This window comes from Bubalus bubalis, chromosome 4 (assembly GCF_019923935.1).
Source record: "Bubalus bubalis isolate 160015118507 breed Murrah chromosome 4, NDDB_SH_1, whole genome shotgun sequence".
Lineage (NCBI taxonomy): Eukaryota > Metazoa > Chordata > Mammalia > Artiodactyla > Bovidae > Bubalus > Bubalus bubalis.
Window position 1 is genome coordinate 53,959,077 of NC_059160.1, and position 17,293 is coordinate 53,976,369.

At 42.2% G+C, this 17,293-nt stretch overlaps 1 pseudogene; it reads left to right on the forward strand.

The window, feature by feature from the left end:
• The first annotated feature begins 13,888 nt into the window (after positions 1 to 13,888).
• Positions 13,889 to 15,606, forward strand: LOC102392201 (annotated as a pseudogene).
• Positions 15,607 to 17,293: the final 1,687 nt, after the last annotated feature.

Consider the following 17,293-nt stretch of genomic DNA (forward strand, 5'->3'; position numbering starts at 1 on the left):
GGATCAATCAAAGAAAAGATTAGAACTAGTCGCACAGAGTCAGACACGACTGAAGTGACTTAGCAGCAGCAGCAGCAGCAGCTTTACTAAAAGTTTCAAATAGAGGTAAAGATATTCAAATACATACACATACTGACTCACCTAAATTTCAGTAAAAGCCTCAGTTAGGCATCAATCAAAAATCGGTCAATCAATTGCTTTTTGTTTTTTAAAACTGTACTTACTATGCGCCCAACACTGAGATATTAAACTACTATTTGGGGAACACTATAAACATGAGATAAAATCAAGGATCCCAGATACTACAAGCTTTGGAGGTTTCCTTTATGTTCTTGCAAGTATAGATACTTCCTGCTTTTCATGTCCATTTTCAAACCATGACTTGAAGGTCACAGTGAAGGTTTATTATTTCCCCTCTCCACTCCTTATCCTATGCTTGCTTTAATTTCTCTTCAGATGGCCAGTGTTCCAACCATGGAGTGACCCAAAACTTTATTCCAGAGAGATCTGAGCTTCCAGGGCTCCCTGGTTATAAAGAATTTCTATAGACCCTCCCCCCTTAATTTATGACTGGATAGGGCAGACCTAGGAGGTTCCTCTGAATTTTATTCATATCTCCTCTGACTATGCTATGTATCAGAACCTTTGATAACCAGGATGGACTATAGCCTATATTTTCCCCGAAAGTGAAAGCATTAGTCACTCAGTCACATCCAACTTTTTGCAGCACTATGGATTGTAGCCCACCAGACTCCTCTCTGTCCATGGAATTTTCCAGGCAAGAATACTGGAGTGGATAGCTGTTTCCTTCTCCAGGGCATCTTTCTGGCTCAGGGATCGAACCCAAGTCTCCTGTGCTGCAGGCAGATTCTTTACTGTCTGAGCCACCAAGAAAGCCCAACCTGGTGTTAAAAAGAACCTGGAGTGGCAAGGTAGCAGTCTCTGTTGTTGCCTCTGGTGGAAGCATTTCTTCTCCAAGTATTAAAGCCCATATATGAGCATTACCCAAAGTCAAAGGTATGATGTAAAATGTAACTGTGAGAAGTGACATTCCCATTTCTCACCTTGGTCTCTGGATCCACTTTTTCTGCAAGAGCCTGCACCATCTATCAAACACAAGTAGATATCAATGTCAGCTCTAAGGCAGCACTCCAATCCTTCAAGACATTGAGTTTCAGTTGGCACCATGACTGATTCTTACTTCAGTCATTCCACTCTTTTATAAAGCCAGCTGCTTCCAAAACAGAGTTTAAGATAAGACCCCAAATTTCCATGGGCATCGCACGTTGTCTTCCTCTCCTAACAGGTAAGGTTCTTATTGAGAAGCAACATTGAGTAAGATACTGTGACAGTGAAAAAAGCATTCAGAATACCTACAGGTTATGGTTTTGGCAGAAGCATTAAGGGAAGAGAAGTAAATTCAGATCTTGTCTATTTTAGTAAGGACATATTGCTTCTCTCTCCACAAAGGAAGGAATCAAATGCTATGAACCTACCATCAAGTGAACGACAAGCCTCCTTGGAGTGCTATCACTTGGGAAGGTCATGGTTGGTCACTTAAGCTGGCAAGCTGGTGATACTGGGAGAGCCTTGGTGAAGAAGTTCATATAATTGAGCTAGTATATCAATTCCTGCCACCATGGCCACTTAACTACTGAGCCCACAGAGTTCAGCTGAGGATAAAGAGCTATTAGCATTCAAAGAATGGATCTTATTGATTATCTAAGTACTCCAGGACTTTTTGTGAATATTTACATGAAACTCAGACCTTGTGGACCTATTTTGAGAGCATATCAAATTAGAGTGCACCTGAACACGGCTAAATGCATGATTTGGTGAATCAGAAAACATTGTGCATGGTTCCAATGTCTATACGTATTATTTAGTTATATGCATCAGAAACAAATTTTTAAGGATTTAGAGGGAAAAAATTATATTGGGTAGCTCACAAAATCTCTAGGAAAGTCAGAGAACCAAGTTCAGAAGCTACCCATTCAGGGATCATGTTCAAATTATGCTGCAGAGCCTGGTTGGGAAAGACATCATGCCACCAGCAATCATAGCAGACCCATACTCCCATCACTAGACACTGCTGACAGCCCTGGCCCGTTGCTGTCCCTAGGAACTGGATGCAGCTGCCAATCACTTTAATGGATGGATCTACAGGGTCCTCAATGCTTGTTAGCTTGGTTTGGTGTTTGTGTTTGTTTTATTAAAGGCTTGTCTCCCAACAGTAAAGTCTAGGAGGATAACATAGAGTTTATATCATAAACCAAAGAAAGGGGGAGAAGAGATGGTGAACTTACAGCCATTTTTGGACTCTAAAAGAAATTAGTTTAACCAGTGAGTGGGAGGCCAAAGACAATCTGAAGAAATTTGACTGGTGTTTATATCAAATAGGTCACCAAGATATGAAAAATACTCTGTCTCCTTCGTGGGTTCAAAAGCCCACAGAAGTAAGTGAAATCCAGGATATGTTCAGGGAAACCTAAGAGCTGAAGAAACCATTGCCCAGTTTCCCAGTGGGTGGCCTGCGAGAGGAGAGACCTTACATGAGAGACTTAGGTTCAACATGAAGGTAAAATAGTGCTGACTGAAGGAGGTGAAGCAATGAGAAACTCATCAGGAAAACAGACTCTCCCCATGGCATTTTAAATAGAATCAACTTAACATAGGGAATTGGTAACATAGGTAATGAAAGAGCTAAAAAGCCAAAGGGAGGATGGTGAAGCAACTCAGATATTAGCAAGAGCAGAAAGCTGCCACGATCCCTAGGGCTGAAGGGACACAGGGAGGATGTATATTACTAGAGCCAGAACCTGAAGGCATTGGGTGAGAGTTAGCACTGTGGCAGGGGCTGTTCTGCAGGAGCTGGGAACCCAGAGGATGGGCTTGAAACTGCATAAACAAGCAAGCAGCCAGTGCTGGAAGCCTCTTTGGAAGCAAAAACGAGGAGAAATACTCTGGTTTGTCCTGCCAGCCAGTCTTCCACCATTGGTCAAATCTACTTAAAGCCAGTTGCCAAGGGAATGTGGGAAATGTAGTTGCCTGCAATGCAGATGGCATAAGCTCTTCAGGGATCCCACCGGAAGGTACAGGAGTGCAACCCTGAGCTCCAGGCTCTGGCAGTACTAACACTGCAGGCCTGGGAAGGTCAGAGCCAGGCAGGAGGTGTTCAGTCTCTCCTAGGCTTTATGGCTGGAATGTGAGGTATTATTATAGATGCACTCATGTGACTCCTAATGATTATTTTATAGCCATGGCTAAAACAACAGTGCAAAGCTACTGCAACCATGAAGGAAGCATCCTGAGTTCTGGGTTGATGTGGTTGAGGGTCAGGAAGGTAGATAAAAGTGTTTTTCGTTAGGATGTGTGGGTTTCTGAGAAGCCATACCAGGAAAATACTCCTGTCTGATACCATCCTTAGGCTTGCTGAGACCTGTTCCCTGCAAGTTGACCTTCAGTAAAGTAGAACTCACATAACATGTATGCATGAAATGAAAAATGAAACTGTTAGTCACTCAGTTGAGTCCAACTCTTTGTGACCCTATGGACTGTAGCCCTCCAGGCTCCTCTGTCCGTGGGATTCTCTAGACAAGAATACTGGAGCGGGTTGCCATTCCCTTCTCTAGGGGATCTTCCCAACCCAGGGATCAAACCCAGGTCTCCTGCACTGCAGGCAGATTCTTTACTGCTTGAGCTACATGTACATGTACTGGTGCTCATTTTTACCAGTTCTCAAACCTGTTCTCTGATGGATTTAAGGAGGAGCTAGTGGCTCCACCCTTCAGGCAGCCAGTGTTCCAAGAATAGGTCTACAGCTAGGGGATGAAAGTAACAGTGGATTGTCTGTTGCTCAAGCCCATTTGGCTAAGAGAAAACTCATCTTCTTGAAGCAGTCTTTAAGATTATCACACAAATTTGGCTTGCTTTTTTCTGGGGCAAGATCCCCCAAGATTACTTGGGCAAAGATGACGTACTAGATGCCTGGCATTTTGAGAGAAAAAAAGGGAAAGCATCTATTGGAGAACTTCTGTACACCACATCCAACCTTGGTGGTGGTTTAGTCACTAAGTTGTGTCCAATTCTTGAGACCCCATGGATGTAAACCACCAGACTCCTCTGTCCATGGGATTTTCCAGGCAAGAATACTGGAGTGGGTTGCCATTTCCCTTCTCCAAGGGATCTTCCCAACCCAGGAATCGAACCCAGGTCTCCTGCATTGCAGGCAGATTCTTTACCATCTGAGCTACAATGAAAGCCCACATCCAGCCTTGGAACCTTTCCAATGTACCATGTCATCGGTTTATACAACCCCCCATGTGGTAGTGGTGGAGAAGGAAATGGCACCACTCTAGTATTCTTGCCTAGAGAATCCCATGAACAGAGGAGCGTGGTGGGCTGCTGTCCATAGGGTCGCACAGAGTCGGACTCAACTGAAGCAATTTAGCATGCATGCATGCATGCAAAAGGAACTGGAAACCCACCCCAGTGTTCTTGCCTGGAGAATCTCAGGGATAGAGGAGCCTGGTGGGCTGCCATCTATGGGGTAGCACAGAGTCGGACACGACTGAAGTGACTTAGCAGCAGCAGCAGCAGCAGCAGCAGCAGCAGCATGTGGTAGTGGTGGTTCTCCAATTCATAGATGAGGAAACTGAAGCTCAGGTAAGCAAGGCAGACTCCTAAAAACATAAAACTAATGAGTGGAGAACCAAGGTCATCTTCCCAGAAGACATTTGAGAAGCCCCGTCAGGAGGAGTGAGGTGAGGCAAGGGACACTCGGGCTCTAGTTACCCAAAGTGGGGGGACCAAATTCCCTAAGACTAACTCACGTGTGATTTTCTTGGGATTCATAAAGATTGCAAGGGAAAAGTAGGTTGGCATTCATGACACTGAATTGACAGAGGATCCTGGAACCTTGTCTAGCATTGGTTGTTTTCAAAATGCTTCCTGTATCTGCTTAGGATTATCAGTGATCCCCTAATGTAGACTAAACAATTTAAATGTTTCAGTGAATTACACAACACAACTTACTTAGTGTGATGGATTTACCAGGGTTCCACATTACTCACCTAATCTGAGAGAGGCAGGAAAGAAAAAGAGGGAACTCCCTCGTTTGCACTCACTTTCCAGCCAGGATACCATACCTCTTCTGCCCCTTCTCTGCAGCCCCGCCCACATCTGACTCAGCTTCAGTGTTGTCTCTCTCAGTGTCCGATGGGCACCAAATCCAGACAAGGCATTTTACCACCTGGGAGGGAATTTCAGGATCTCAGCTTTTAAGAGTTGAAGTTGAATGCCATACGGCTGGTTAGCCTGGCTCAAGTTCACCACTTCCCACTCCACACATTCATTTATTTGATAAAAGAATGCTTTGCCAAGGGGGATGAATGGGGGAAAAGATTAGTTAAGGAGTTTGGGATGGACATGTACACACTGCTATATTTAAAATAGATAACCTCCCCTGGTGGCTCAGTCAGTAAAGAATCTGCCTGCAATGCGGAAGACCTGGGTTCGATCTCTGAGTTGCAAAGATTCCCTGGAGGAGGGCATGGCAACCCACTCCAGTATTCTTGCCTGGAGAATCCCCATGGACAGAGGAGCTTGGTGGGCTACAGTCCCAGTCTGAGGTCGCAAAGAGTCGGACACAACCGAGCGAGTAAGCACAAACAAATACCTATTGTATAGCACATGGAACTCTGCTCAGTGTTACCTGGCATCCTGGATGGGAGAGGAGCATGGGAGAGATAGGATACATGTGTATGTATGGCTGAGTCCCTTCGCTGTCTGCCAGAAACTACCACAACATTGTCAATCAGTTATACCTCAACACAAAATAAAAAGTTTAAACAGCACTGTTAATTCTAATAATATATAAATGTTTACAGACAGTGGCATATATTATCTAACCAAATAAACTGGTTTTTTTAAAGAGCCACCATAGAGCTTCCTCTCTTTTTCTTTCTTTCTCCCTCTCCTTCCTTTTTCCCCTCTTTTCCTCCATCTTCCTTCCCCACCACAAAATAAATAAACAAAATGGATAACCAACAAGAACCTACTGTGTAGCACAAGGAATTCTGTTCAATGTTATGTGGCAGTCTGGATGGGAGGGGAGTTTAGGAAAGAATGGATATATATGGCTGAATCCCTTTTCTGTCCACTTGAAAGTATCACAACATTGTTAATCAGCTACACACCAATACAAAATTAAAAGTTAAAAAAATAGCATGAGACGGCCTGTCACTGAGGGATGCATCAGTATCCTGTTAGGACTTCCTAACAGGCCTTCTCTGGCAGTCTCCTGCCTCAAGGACTTGGTTCTATCTCCTTTCAGATAGTTTGTTCCATTTGTCTCAAGTCAAGCTATTATATTATCCTGTGAGAAAGGTTGGGCTTCCCTGGTGACTCAGATGATAATGAATCTGCCTATAATGTAAGAGACCCCAGTTCAATCCCTGGGTGAGGAAGATCCCCTGGAGAAGAAAATGGCTACCTTCTCCAGTATTCTTGCCTGGAGATTCCCATGGACAAAGGAGCCTGGCAGGCTACAGTCCAGGGGTTGCAAAGAGTCAGATGTGACCGAACAGCACACACACACACACACACACACACATACACGAGAAGGGTTTGGGCAGGGATGAAGGGGTGGGTGGGAGGTGGCAGGGGGAAGGAGGGACAGGCCTTGCTCTTTGGGTCCCTAGAGAAGCCTGGTTCTTTCCTGTTATCTATCTCGCCCATCCAGTCCCATAACCTAGGTCCTTTGAGAGGATGTCCTTTTTCCTGTCTCTTCACTAAACAAACTGGGATTCTCTCTGGCATTTGCTCCTGAGGGCTTTGTCTGCTGCCCTGCCTTTATTATGCATCCTCTCTGATCTCGTCCCTCTTCCTGCCTCGGATTTTCCCCCTCCTCCATCCTCAGGCTCACTTTTCCTGCCTCTACTCTTTCCAGTCCCTGACTTCTCGGGCTATTGTCCCAGGAATTCAGCCACCCTCCCACCATTATCTTTTCTACAAATAATCTTGGCATTACCTGCAACTACATGTGGCACTGGTCTAGGCTTTTCCCTCACCTAGACAATGCCATTTTCCTTGCATATTCCCGGCTTCACCACCCACATATGCATTTCAAAGCAATAGTCCTTAATCCCAACCACACTAATAAAATACTTAAGACTGTACTTTTATATTTGACAAAACAGTTTTAGCTAATGATAACTAGTTTTTCAGGCGATAATCTGTTCTTTCCTAGAGAGAACACTGGTAAATAAACATAGTAAATCAGAAATACTATTGCAAATATGTGTATATAAAATGTTTTGACATATTTTAGGTGTGTAAGTGAATAACAAGTTTTTCCTCACCATCAAAAACTGGCCTGATCTCTTGGGGAAACTTCCCTGATATAGTCCTGATCTTATTTACTATGTACATGGGCAAGTCAATTAAAAGAAAAATTTATGTTGTCCATTGTCAAAAGCCAAAAAGAAAAATATACTTCAGAATGAGAAAGAAGCAGAAAACTACAAAGTCAAACAGAATTCTGGGACAACTTTAAGGGTGATGAAGCAGAAGAAGGAAGAGAAAGCTGCAGCATAATAAATTGATTTTTTGTAGATTTTTTGTAGGGTTCTCACTAAGCCAGAGGAACTCTGATACCATCAGTTCATTTAGGCACCACAAAACTCAAACCACAACTAAAGCTACTCTAAGGAAAGGTAGGGACCATAAAGCATGTTTTAGAGCTGGAAGGGGCTTTCACAATCAGTTATCCAGACAATTAGACTGAAAAAGATAGGCTCCATAAAGTCATTGTCAAGTGTACTGGATAATAATAGAATGCTACCTAACATTTATTCTTTAATTATTATTGGAGAAAGAATACTTAACATGAGATCTACCCTCTTAATAAATGTCTCTGTGTACAATGTATTATTAGGTGCAATGTTGTACAGCAGATCATTCATCTGGTCAACTGAAAGTTTATGCCTGTTAATTAGGAACTCTCCACATCCCCCTCCTCTCAAGACCTGACAAAGCACTATTCCCCAAGCTAAGTGTTGTGTGTGTGTGTGTGTGTGTGTGTGTGTGTATGCTCAGTTGCATCTGACTCTTTGCAACCCCATGAATTGTAGCCTGCCAGGCTCTTCTATCCATGGAATTTCTAGGCAAAAATACTGGAGTGGGTTGCCATTTCCTACACCAGGGGATCTTTCTGACCCAGGCTTCAAAACCAAGTCTTCTGCATCTCCTACATTGGCAGGCAGATTCTTTAATACTGAGCCACCTGAAAAGCCAAGTGTTTTCTATACATTATCTTATCTCACAATAATTCTATAAGGTAGGTATTACTATTAGCCACATTTTCCAAACAAGGAAATTGACACTCAAAGAGATTAAGTAACTCATTTAAATCTTTCCAGCAAGAAAGCAGCAGGGCCAGTATCTGAACAGAAGCAGCCTGACGGCACAGACCTCTTAATGTCTATGCCATTTAATCATTCCAAGGGTCTGGTCAATTCAAACCTCTGGTTTATATGAAGAAAGGTACATTTAGGAAGGACTTTTTGGGTCTCTACTTTCTGGATGAATGGTGCCTACATTCGTTCAAATAGGTTGTGCTATTGTAATAAACAATCCCCAAGTCTCAATGTCTTATAACAAAATTTAATTTCTCACTCATGCTATATGAAGTCAGTAATGAATTTGGTGGGGCTTCCTTAGTGGCTCAGATGGTAAAAGAATCTGCCCACAATGTGGGAGACCCAGGTTTGATCCCTGCGTCAGGAAGATCCCCTGGAGAAGGGAATGACTACCCACTCCAGTATTCTTGCCAGGAGAATTTCATGGACACAGGAGCCTGGCGGGCTACAGTCCCTGGGAACACAAAGAATTGGACATGACTGAGCGTCTAACACACACACACATACACACAATGAATTTGGCATCACATGATCTTCACACAGGACTCAGACTGGCAGACCCTCACCATCTGAAATAGTGTTGATCATTATGGCTGGAGAATGGGAAGATAGCGACTCATGTACTGGCCGTACAAACTTTTATCTGAAGATGATGGCTCAGTGTAAAAGAATCTGCCTGCCAAAGCAGGAGATGCAGGAGATATGGATTCAGTTACTGGGTGGGGAAGATCCCCTGGAGGAGGAAATGGCAACCCAACTCCAGTATTCTTACCTGGATAATCCCATGGACAGGGGAACCTGGTGGGTTACAGACCATGGGATTGCAGAGACACAACTGAGCGTCCACATACAATGTTCATCAATTCTGCTCACATTTCTTTGGCTGAAGCAAGTTACATGGCCACATATAATTTTAAAGATGTGGATTAATGCAATCTAACTATAAGGGTTGATTGTTCTTATATGGCACAAGAGCACTGCCTGGAAATATTGAGGCATAGTCCTAATGACTACCATAGTACCAAATTCACGAAACTGCCCTGTGAACTTACTTCACTCTTATTTTGTTAGCCAGTCTTGATTCTGTAATTTAAATTTGTTGGTGTACTTTGAATTTATTTGTGTATGTCATGAACAAGTTTAATTCCAAATTATATGCAACTACCACTGCTCTTCTAGAACAGTAACTATATTTTCCCTCAAGCACAAAACTACACAGGTAACATTTCATACCAGAGTAATAAAAACAAGATTTGAATAAAACCAAATAAAATCTATATTCCAATTATAATCATCCTCCATATCTGTAGGTTCCACCTCCATGGATTAAGTCAACTGCAGATCAAAAACATTCCCCTCCAAATTCCAGAAATTTCCAAAAAGCAAAACTTGAATTTGCCACACATAGGCAACTATTTACATAGCAATTTAAATTGAATTTATAACTATTTATATAGTATTTATATTTTATTAGGTATTATAAGTAATCTAGAGATGATTTAAAGTGTATGAGGATTATATGTAGATTGGATGCAAATACTATGCCATTTTATACAATGGACTTGAGCATCTGCAGATTTTAGTGGGGAAAGTGGAGGTCCTGAAACCATCCCCCACAGACACCAAAGGATGACTGGAATAAACAGAAAATTTGAGAACTTATGACATGAGATAATATGTGCAAAAATTCTAAACATATTGCCTGGCACAAAATAAGTACTCAATAATCATTAGCTTCCTTAAACATATCAGACTTCAATTAATTTTTCTTCAGGAGATACAACTACTTCAGCATCCACCAAAGACTCCTGAAGGCTCAATGCTTCTGGCTCTAATGCTGATTACTAGACACCAGTACCATTCTCAGTCACTCAGTCATGTCCGACTCTTTGCAACCCCGTGAACTATAGCCCTCTAAGCTCCTTTGTCCATGGGATTTCCAGGCAAGAATACTGAAATGGGTTGCCATTTCCTACTCCAGACTAAACACTGGACATACTAATAAATTAAAAGATAAAAATGAATGATCTTGAGCAATGTTGTCCCAAAGCTCTTATTCTCAAAGGGAGAAAACGTTGAAGAGGAGTTAGATCTCTGGGCCACATTATTTTCACTTGAGCTCAATCTCCTAAACCATAGCTCTTTCCAATTATCCAGAACAGTTTTCAAATGTTTCTGACATATGCTGGTCATCATCACCACCCTCTTTGACATGCAATTACATATTAGTGCAGATGGCTGGAGGTAAAAGCAGGTGGAGGACAATAGAGGTTATTTTCACAGGAAAGAAGAGCAAAGCTATACTCGACACAATGGAATTTTCCTATTAACTGCTGGGAAGAGAAATATGGGTGTTCACAGGCAAAACAGAAAACTCTGCATAAAACTGAACCATGGAAATCAGAAACGTAGATCTTGAGGGAAACCCATGGTATGAGAGCAATTCTCTCTGAGAATTTGGAAAACAAACAAGGGCAGTGCCAATCGCATAATTCTGCTCATCCTTTTTCTGATTAAACCCGGGGTCAAAGGAATGCCAGCCTACTAGAAGAAAGAGTGGATTTTTTTTACTGCCCTCACCCATGAAGACACCGTGGTGATAGAAGAGCTCCCCAACTTTCCTCTACCTTACTTGACCCCAGATATGAATACCTCCAACTGAAACCTTACTTCTTCATTTTGCAATATGAAGAAGTGCTTGCTGGGGGAACTTTCTAGCCGGATACCCTTGAATGCACTTCCTGATGAAGTGGGAGATGTGCCAGCTGCCACTACAGATGCTGAAAGCCCCGGGAACAAGTAAAGCTGATTGTAATAATATGTTGCATGAGGCTGAAGGCGCTATGGTGATGGAGAGCCCCAGTTCAGGGGTAGGCACCTTCCAGCTAAACAAAGGCCAAGGCAAAATTTGGCCCTTTACTCTAGCAAAACTATTATGATATCTTGCTACTATATTACAAGGCACATGAGGGCTGCAGACTATCCCTCAAAAAGAAAAAAAAAAAAGATAGTAGCATCAGGGGAAACTGAAAGTCTCTTGTTCCTAGAGATGCTGATTGGCAATAGAAGCTATACTGCTGTGATTTCAGAAACATGGAGAAGGCTCTCAACCAAGAAATATATTACTTTATTACTTGCAAATTCTTTAATTTCCATTATTACAGATGCATTTCTTCAATCTGTTTGGCTCTTTTGTTTAAAAAAAATTCAGGCTATAATAAATTAGCATCAAATCATTTATACCTTCTTATGAATTAATTCATGTATTAGAATCTTATCCCAGAGACTCATCAACACCTTCTAGTAACAAAATGGGAGGAGAAAGAAAAATAAAAGGATGCTCCGTGTCTGAGGGGAGATTTATAGCATAAGGAACAGATCACTTTAGACTTAAAAATCAGAGGTTGAGAGGCAGGTTTCTGGAAATAAGACAGGAAGAAGAAAACAGATGAGGAAGGCAAAAGCAAGCAACATTAAATTTTATTCTTTCAGTTGAATGTTTTTGTTTCAATAAATTGATTAATTGAACCATTTGCAAAAATGAGATTTCTGATGGTTAAGGTATCTTTCAGTTCAAAGATGAAGTACTAAAAGCTAGCATTGTTTTATGCCTTTCATTGTTTGTAACTGCCTTTTCACTGCCTAAAAAACCACCTGGAATATGGCAGATAATAAATTTTTTCATGAATGAATAAGTGAATGAATGAATAAAGCTAAAACTTCAAACCCAGGTAAATAGTATTTCCTTCAAAGTTATCGCCTGGAAGACTGTGTACTTATTCCAATCATCTCCTTATTGACCCAGACATAATTAAACACCATTCTGAGAATTGCCAAAGCAAATGACAGTCATTTTAAAATCATCAGTGGAATCAAGTCATCTCCCTCTGGTGAAATATTCAGTTTTTTGGGTTTTTTTTTAACTTTGTTATAAGTACCACAGCAGATGAATTTCCAAGTTGGTTCTATTTTTCAATCAAAAATGAGACATAATTCTATGAAAAAGTTAGGTTGACTTTCTTGTGAGGCAAAAGCAAATCTAAAAGGGAGCCCCAATCACTCCAAGAAAGTTTTAAGCAATTGTGGCTTTGTTGGCCCAATTGGCTAGCCCTCCCACATAGCTCCTTTGAAAGATAAGACTTATTTAAGACCTAAATTTTGATCTAGTTTCTATTAAACAAACAAATGATAAAATAAAAATTGTATTCAAGTCACACTCTGTTAACTTCTGTTATTCGTTATGCACTTCAGAAAAAAAGATAGTATTTTAAAAATCTCTTTCAGGGTAGGGCTTCCCCAGTGGGTCATCAGTCAAGAATCCACCTGCAATGCAGGAGAAGCGGATTTGATCCCTGGGTTGGGTACATCCTCTGGAAAAGGAAATGGCAACCACTTCAGTATTCTTGCCTGAAAAATCTCTTGGACAGAGGAGCCTGGTGGGCTATAGTCCAATGGGTCACAAAGACTTGGACACAACTCAGCAACTAAGCAAAGCATAATGATTATATGTATACAGTAAGGACTCCCACATAGACATCTCCAACTCTGACCTATCTCCTAAGCTCTAAGATTTACACTTTCAACTATCTATTAGACCCCACATGTGTGCTAAGTCACTTCAGTTGTGTCTGACTCTTTGTGACCCCATGAACTATAGCCTGCCAGGCTCCTCTGTCCATGGGATTCTCCAGGCAAGAATACTGGAGCAGGTTACCATTTCCTTCTCCAATTAGACCCCACACTTGTATGTATAATACCTATGTCAAACTCAACATGTCTTTAAAAAAAAAAAGGTTTGCATTCCTTAGTATTTCCTATCTGTTTTTGCCTATTAGTCTAATCTCCTCAACTAGTATGACCTTTTAAAAATGTGAACCAGCCCATGTGAACCCTCCATGACCTACCATCACCTTAAAATTTAAATCTTGTTGCCATGGGGTACAGTCCTCTGACCTAGCCTCTGTGTCATCTCAGCTCCAATAAGTCTACCCTTTACTCACTCTCCTCCAACCCCTCTGCCCCACCTGCTTTTCCTAGAACCACTAAGCTCATCATTGACTCAGCCCCTTACACTTTCTCTTCCTCATGCCTAAAATTCCCTTCCCATACCTTCACATGTCGGATTCCTGCTCACCATCAGGACCCTGTTCAGTGTCATCTTCTGAAAAAGATACATTCTAATCTATCTAAAAGTTCCCCACTCAAGTCACTCTGATCCCCAACTGTGTTTTATTTTATTCATAGGACTAATCATATCTGAAATCGTTACTTTATTATTTGTTTTTTGTCAATTCCCCTACATCTAGAATGTCAGGGACACAGGGTAGAAATTTTGCTTAACTTGTTTACTCTAAGAGTTCAGAACAGCACTTGGCACATAGCCTTTGGCTATGTGGATCATAACAAACTGTGGAAAATTCTTAAAGAGATGAGAATACCAGACCACCTTACCTGCCTCCTGAGAAACCTGTATGCAGATCAAGAAGCAACAGATAGCCCTGAAGAGGAAGGTGGGCTCTGGGTTCTGGCATGGTCTCCGCCGGTTGAGGGAGAGTCACTCTTGCTACTGCATCATGGGGTCCACGGGGACCCTTGACTTCGACAAATATGGCGGTCCTTTCCTCATCATCAAGGATCAGGACTGCAAGTCTCATCTTATGGTACTTGAGGCCCTCAAATCTCATATAATGGCAGCAAAGGCTGTAGCAAATACAATGAAAACATCACTTGGACCAAATGGGCTTGATAAGACGATGGTGAATAAGTATGGCGATGTGACTATGACCAATGATAGTGCCACCCTCTTAAGCATGATGGATGTTGACCATCAGATCACCAAGCTGATGGCTGAACTGTCCAAATCACAGGACGATGAGATTGGAGATGGAACCACAGGAGTGGTTGTCCTTTGGAAAAGGCTGAGCAGCTGCTGGACCTCCGCATTCACCCAATTAGGATCACTGATGGCCAAGAGCAGGTCACCCACATCACTATTGAGCACCTGGACAAGATCAGCAACAGTGTCCTCGACAACATGAAGAACACTGAGCCCCTGATCCAGACAGCGAAGACCACGCTGGGCTCCAAAGTAATTAACAGCTGTCACTGACAAATGGCCTAGATCACTGTGAATGCCGTTCTCACCGTGGCCGACATGCAGCGCAGGGACATTGGCTTCCAGTTCATCAAGGTAGAAGGCAAGGTGGGTGGGTGGCTGAAGGACACCAAGCTGATCAAGGGCTTTATCGTGGACAAGGACTTCAGTCACCCCCAGATGCCCAAGCAAGTGGAAGATGCTAAGGTTGCAATCCTCACATGTTCATTTGAGCCACCAAAACCAAAGATGAAGTATAAGGTGGATGTGACATCTGTGGAAGATTTTAAAGCCTTTCAGAAGTACGAAAAGGAGAAGTTTGAAGAGATGATCCAGCACATTAAAGAAATTGATGCTAACCTAGCTATTTGCCAGTGGGGCTTTGATGATGAAGCCAATCATTTACTTCTCCAGAATAACCTGTCAGCGGTTCACTAGGTTGGAGGATCTGAAATTGAGTTGATGGCCATTGCCACAGGTGGCCACATCATCCCTAGGTTCTTAGAGCTCATAGCTGAGAAGCTGGGCTTTGCAGATCTTGTGAAAGAGATCTCCTTTGGGATGACCAAAGACCAGATGCTGGTCATCGAGCAGTGTAAGAACTTCAGAGCCGTCACCATTTTCATCAGAGGAGGAAATAAGATGATCATCAAGGAGGCCAAGCATTCCCATCATGACGCTCTGTGTGTAATCCGCAACCTCATCTGGGACAACCGCATGGTGTATTGCAGGGGCGCTACCGAGATCGCTTGCGCCCTGGTGGTCAGCCAGGAGAGTGACCAGTGCCTGGCCCTGGAGCAGTACCCATGCATGCCTTTGCCGAGGGACTGGTGGTCATCCCCATGGAGCTCGTGGAGAACAGAGGCATGAACCCCATCCAGACCAGGACTGAGGTCTGGGCCAGACACGTGAAGGAGGTGAACCCCGCCCTCGGGGATTGGCTGTCTGCACAAGGGAACCAATAATATGAAACATCAACATGTCATAGAAACCTTGATCAGCAAAAAGCAGCAGATCTCTCTTGTAACACAAATGGTTGGAATGACTTTGAAGATTGATGACATCCATAAGCCTGGAGAATCTGAACAGTAAAGACAGAATTTAGAATAAAATGAGGAGTAAGATCCACTACTGTGACCAAATAAATGGGTGTCTTGGGCTGCATCTACAGCTATTTATTGTTACCCTGTACCAGACACTGTGACAACAGTAGCTGTTTGGTAACCATAGTTTCACTTGTTCAAAGACATGAAATTATAGAGGTATGATCTCACAAGGTTTTGTATTTGTTGTATTAAAGGGAACACTTCAAACAACCTTTATATTCTACTCAAGTTAACAAACTTTCACTATAACATTCATCAAATGCCTTAATTGAAGGGGTTTGAGTTGATTTTTTTTTTTAATAAGATGTAGAACCTGTTTTTATCAGCTTTAAATGTTCAGTTTGTTCTCAAGATTTACTTTAACTTTGAGGAATATGGGCTTGATCCTATTAAATTTATTTAAATACTGACAAAAAAGAAAGAAGCAACAGTTAGAACAGCATATGCAACAACAGACTAATTCCAAATTGAGAAAGGAGTATGTCAAGGCTGTATATTGTCACCCTGCTTATTTAACTTATATGCAGAGTACATCATGCAAAATGCCAGGCTGGATGAAGCACAAGCTGGAATCAAGATTGTAGGCAGAAATATCAATAACCTCAGATATGCAGATGACACCACCTTTATGGCAGAAAGTGAAGAAGAACTAAGGAGGCTTTTGATAAAAGTGAAGGAGGGAGTGAAAAAGCTGGCTTAAAACTCAACATTTGAAAAACAAAGATCATGGCATACAGTTCCATCACTTTATGGCAAATAAATAGGGAAACAATGGAAAACAGTGACAGACTTTATTTTCTTGGGCTCCAAAATCACTGCAGATGCTGACTTCAGTCATGAAATTAAAAAACACTTGATCCTTAGAAGAAAAGCTATGGCATACCTAGACAGCATATTAAAAAGCAGAGACATTAGTTTACCAATAAAGGTCTGTCTAGTCAAAGCTATGTTTTTTCCAGTGGTCATGTATAGTTGTGAGAGTTGAACCATAAGGAAAGTGTGAAGTGAAAGTCACTTAGTCGTGTCTGACTCTTTGTGACCCCATGGACTGTAGCCCTATCCTCTGTCCTTGGAATTCTCCAGGCAAGAACACTGGAGTGGGTTGCCATTTCCTTCTCCAGGAGATCTTCCTGACCCAGGAATCGAACCCAGGTCTCCTGCATTGCAGGCAGACTCTTTACTGACTGAGCCCATAAAGAAAGTTGAGTGCTGAAGAATTGATGCTTTTGAACTGTGGTCTTGGAGAAGACTCTTGAGCGTCCCTTGGACTGAAAGGAAATCAAACCAGTCAATCCTAAAGGAAATCAACCCTGAATATTCATTGGAAGGACTGATGCTGAGGCTGAAACTCCAATACTTAGGCCAGCTGATGCAAAGAACCGACTCATCAGAAAAGACCCTGATGTTGGGAAAGATTGAAGGTGGGAGGAGAAGGGGATAACAGAGTATGAGATGATTGGATGGCATCACTGACTCAATGGACATGAGTCTGAGCAAGCTCCGGGAGTTGGTGATGGACAGGGAAGCCAGGCGTGCTGCAGTCCATGGGGTCACAAACAGTGGGGTATGACTGAGTGACTGAACTTACTGACTAGCACATAGTAGGCATACTACTTGGAATGAATGAATGAATGTTCAATAAACCATACAAATTGTATGGTAGTTCTAAAAAA